A 5379-nucleotide genomic window follows, 5' to 3' on the forward strand; every position below is an offset into this window, starting at 1 on the left:
TGTATCTTTTTCTCAAACCCTCTCTATCCTGCACTGAATTATTTAACAACAAATAAGTAAAAGTAGACCTGAGAAGTCAATGGGCTGAGCTGAAAAGGAAAGGAGCTAATGAGCTGCAGGCTGAGATGAATTAGGGCTTGGAAAATTTAAAAATTGATAAAAAATGTAGAGATTGTAAGTATATAAACTAAAACGCACTGCTACATTTATATACAAATTGTATAAATTTATTTTTAAGTGATGAGTTAATTGAAGAAATACAAAAATCACTGGGCCAATAAAAAGCAGAATGGTCAATGTAAAAACTAGACCCAGTAATATGGAGGATAAACTGGAAAAGCTTCTTCAGAACTCAGAGAAAATGTCCCCCCCCCAAAAAAAATAAATAAAACAAATGAGATCATTTTTTCAGATATAGCCTGGAGATTCAATATGCAAATAATGTTTTTGAAGAAGAAGAGAGATAAATTAAATATCAGTGATTATGGAATAATACTGGAAGTTTCCTGAGCTACAGAAGACAAGAGTAGGCACATTGAAAGTTCCAGCATTTCCACTAAAATTTTTGGGTTGCAAGGACAAGAAAATATTCTCTAAGCACTCATGCAGTAAGAACAGCTTATCTATAAAGCAGCTAAATCAGGTTAGCCTCAAACCTCGCTCACCTGTACTATATGGATGGGGAAAAGTCAATAGATATTTACAGAATGCTGGTAGGGAAAAGTTAACTCTATAAATTAAATGAACATGTATAGCAGCAAAGACTTTATCAGGTTTACATGAATTCAGAAAATAAATATCCATGCACTCTTAAAAATGTTATGTGAAGGTACACTTCAACGTACTCAACTATGAATAAAAGTTAAATAATAAAAATGGTGGAGCTGTGGAAAACAAAAATGCCTTGGAATTTGTACCAGGCACAAATGGCTGTTAGATCAGCTATAGTTTTGGGAGAGTCTGTATCATCCATCAGCACAGAGAACTGGGAATTGACTCTGCCTATTATTGCCTAATGCATACAAATTCCCTTTAGTTTTAATCTGCTGTGCCAGTGACGTGACTGGATACCCTCTTTTTGAAAACAACAAATATACTACCATTTCTCATTGCATCTGGTTTAATTGGTGGGGGAAAGTTCACATGCAAATGCATATGTTGATACTCAATATCTCTGTGCCAAAATTATGTGTGAACTGATGAGGAGACTGCTCACCCTCTGCCAACTAGTGATACCCATTGATCTACACCTGACATTCTATATATTGTGCATGTAGCAGGCTGTGATGGTAGAAAGGAAGAGAAAAGGGGGAGAGGTGAATATCAGGGAAGGATAAAAGAGGAATTTTACTATTTTCCCCAGAACTTCTTATTCCCCCCGCCCCCAAAGAATACCTCACTACTCCAAATACAGAAATGCCAGCTCTAATATTCATACACATGTATATTTAGCTTGGAATATCTTTTTTTTAAAGAAATAAATAAGAACTTTATTTTTTTAAAATCAGCAACAATTAGAGGGGAACCATCTTTAACTTGATCTTTTCTTCTACATTTGAAAAGTATCTAATCTTTGAAAAGTATCATCTTTCCTTGGCTTTTTCAAAATCATCTTGTTCAAAAGCTCTGCTCAAATTGTCAGTCAATTCTTTCTGTTTAGCTCTGACAATAGATTCAAACTCGTTAATGGCAGCTTCACTTTGAGCTTCTGCGAGTTTTTCATTGATATCCATTATTTCCATGTGGAATTGATTGTCCATTTTATAATCTGTTCCTTCAGGAACCTCTACTCCATGGAGCTTTAGAAGGTATAGTCCCCTGCTCAGGGGGGCCTGAAGGGTCTTGTAGACGTCATTCGCCAGGGTTGAATGCTTCTCTGAGAAGTCCTTTTCAGTCTGAGACCTCTGGCCGAAGAAATCTGGGTGGACAAGATGCTGTAGTTGCTGGTACCTATGCTGGAGCTTTGCGGTATCAACATTGAAGGAACGTTTGCAGTCCATAAGGCTGAAGTGGTCTCGAGTGGGGTCAGGTAGCTGCAGCACCCGGCACTGGGGGCAGAAGAACCCGTCCTCCCGAATGGGGCCCACTGGGCCGCTGCAGTTCCAACATTGCGGGGAGCTGCTTCCTGCTAGTGACGGAGCATTGCAGCTTAGCGGTCTCCTTCCCCCACACCCGGGGCCACAACCCCCACACCCGGGGCAAGGCCCCGGTCCTCTTAGCTTGGAATATCAATAGAGGACCAGCCACCCCTCAAACATTCGTATGTATAAATACTGTTCTTTTTTGTAGTCCTTGTCAATGAATTGTAGAGATATTTTGCTATTTATGCTTTTCAAAAAAAGAAACCCCATTCTTACAGCAGCCCTGTATGCAAGCCTCAACACAAATGAAGGATTATGCAATCTGCATCTGGAGTTTGACTAACAAATACACATTATGACAGCAATTTCCAACGGGTGTGTCCCAAGAATCTTTAAAACATGCAATACGTGACTATTTTAGTCAGGGCATTGACCTCTTTTCCCTCAGATTGTCAAATTTTAAAAAAATGACAACGGCCAACACAATAGCCATCTGGTATGAATAAATAAAAATGATTCCTATTTTTTTGTCAGATAGGCAAAATATGTAATATATTTTTAGTGTGCTGCAGAATTTTAGTAATTAGTTTATATGTGCCATGGGATGAAAATGGTTGAAAATTGCTGCATTATAATATTATAATTTATTTATTTTTATTTTTTAAAATATATTTTTATTGATTTCAGAGAGGAAGGGAGAGGGAGAAAGAGACAGAAACATCAATGATGAGAGAGAATCATTGACTGGCTGCCTCCTGCATGCCCCCCACTGGAGATCGAGCCTGCAACCCAGGTACATGCCCCTGACTGGAATCGAACCAAGACCCTTCAGTCTGTAAGCCAACGCTCTATCTACTGAGCCGAACTGGCTAGGGCATAATATTATAATTTAAATAGGAGTGTGATAGGAGTATTGAGTGTTCAAGAAAGATTCATCAGTGCAGCAAAAGCACAATTAAGGGTTAGAAATAATGCTAAAAAGTACATATTGCTGTTTTAATTTGGAAATTTCTCTATGGTATTTATGTGTAAAACAAAGAGTAAAAATCCTTCATCATTTCTTTATTGAGTTGCTGCTTTGCTTTTCAATTTGCTAATATGATTCTAGATTGAGTATTTATCTACCTGATACCAAACATACAGATGAAAACCAAAACATTCAGTCAATCACTCAGCTATTTGTTAATATGCATTTTGGCATCACTTAGAAAAGAGTAATTAAAAATCATTCACTGGATTTTTCCATTTTTGTTTATATTTTTTATATATTTGGCAATATTTAGGGATAGTCATAGTTATAAGAAAAGTTTGGTCTGATTAGTAATGGCCTTTTCTTTTGTTGGGTACTTTGTGCTTTGTTAACAAAAAGTTTTTTGTATTTATTTATTCTTGATTGCTAATTTACAAGCTTAATTTTTCTTTGATTGCTGAGCTCTGTCTGACTATTTCCATCAGTGTTTTGATTCTTCTTACTCTCATTTTAGCCTCCCTAAATAGAGAGCACAAATATATCTTCTATATATTTTGACTTTAATTTTTAACTATTTCACTCATTCTTATATGAAATTATTATAATTTAAATTCCTAAAATAAATATGAAATCAGACAGCTAGTCCAAAATTTTAAATTTCAAATAAGATCAAAAGACACTAGACCAAGGGGATGAACCAGGGATCTGGGATGAGTGAGTTACTCTAATTGGGTACCAAGTTCCTAAGAATGGAAGAGCAAAGACTGAATTGAGGGTGTGGAGTTAGATGATACTGTCAAAAAAAACCATACAAGTCCATCTTGATACTCAAACTTTTGTGTGTTTTTTTGCTGTAACACAACCAAAGGCTTCACCACACTCTCACCAGTAACTGTGCTTTGTTTGTTACACAAAAATGTGTGTCTCCCCAGCCTACCTCCAACCCTACCACGGGAAAGATTCATGGCTACGAGAAAAAAGTTATCTGGACACTCACCTCTCCATGGAGCTCAATGCAGACGTTAGTACTGTCCAAATAGTTTTCAATACTTTCTGATGATTTTAATTCAAAACAGGGATAAAGCTTAAAGAAGCTAATACCCATCGTGTTTCAAACATTTCCTCTGAGCCAGACCAGCAGAGCATTTTCCCTGCATTGTCTCATGTAATTTCCACAATGTGTTTAGAGCAATTAGCCCCATTTTATAGGTGCGAAAGCAGGTTTTGAAGAGATCAAGTAACATGCCCAATGTCACAAGCTCAAATCAAGTAAATGGCAGAGCTGGTGCCTAAACCCTGGGTGGCAGATTATACACTAGAGTCTGTGGTGGATATGAACCTCCTGGGCTCCAACTGCAGAGATTCTGACTCTGGAGGTTAAGGTGGGGCCCTGGAGTCCGCATTCTACAAATCTCAAGTGAGTCTTGAGTGTGGTAGAATAGGCCCAATCCTCAAGCATAGTGACTTCCAAGCCCTTGCTCTTCCCTACTCTGGAAAGATCACTTTTTACCCAGAGGGCCCACAGATGTTTCAGTGTGTTTCCTAAGGCAGGTATGAACTATCTTTCACAGAGACTTGTCCAGCCTCTTACTGACCTCACTTTAATATATATATATTCTGATATAATAATAGTAGCTAGCTGCTGCTTATATAGAGTCCTCTTAAGTGCAAAAACATTCTGTTTTATATCTGCTATAGCCTCAAACAGCTTTTCAATTACATGCCATTATTATCTCTACTCAGATTAGGAAACTAAGGAAAAACTAGAATTTGAACAATAGTGTGGCTTCAGAGGCCAGGCTTTTATATCAATGCACGCCTAATACTGTTTCTGAGAGTCGTTTGGCTGAAAAACAAGCCGACTGTCAGGACTTTATGGAACTGATAAGCTTGCCTTTGGAGTATGCTTGGTGATACTGTGATAACTACCACTAGACATTGGACAGTTAGTTGTTCCAAGGGGGCTTCAAGGCTGAGTTCAAGAGGAAAGGCAGGGAAAGAGTGCAGCAGCCTGCAGAATACTAAATGTCAAAACTTCTCCCCAACTGATTCGTAAGATTTGTGAGTAGTCAGGGGTCAGGTCTCAGCCATGAGACCTGACCCCTTTTATTCTTTTGCAGGGTAGAATAAAACAGTTAAGTCTTTTACTAAGTTTGAAAAAACCAAGAAAGGAAATTTTTCCTCAAGCAAAATTTTTCCTTTAATATAGTAAATCTTTTATAAGTACAATTTTTTATTGATTTCCGAGAAAGGAAGGGAGATGGATATAGACAGACACATCCATGACAGAGAAACATCGTTCAGCTGACTCCTACATGTCCCCTACTG

At 37.8% G+C, this 5379-nt stretch overlaps 1 pseudogene; it reads right to left on the bottom strand.

The window, feature by feature from the left end:
- Positions 1-1483: 1483 nt before the first annotated feature.
- LOC103294000 (iron-sulfur cluster co-chaperone protein HscB-like) lies at positions 1484-4016 on the bottom strand (annotated as a pseudogene).
- Positions 4017-5379: the final 1363 nt, after the last annotated feature.

The sequence above is a fragment of the Eptesicus fuscus genome, chromosome 19, assembly GCF_027574615.1.
Source record: "Eptesicus fuscus isolate TK198812 chromosome 19, DD_ASM_mEF_20220401, whole genome shotgun sequence".
Classification (NCBI taxonomy): domain Eukaryota; kingdom Metazoa; phylum Chordata; class Mammalia; order Chiroptera; family Vespertilionidae; genus Eptesicus; species Eptesicus fuscus.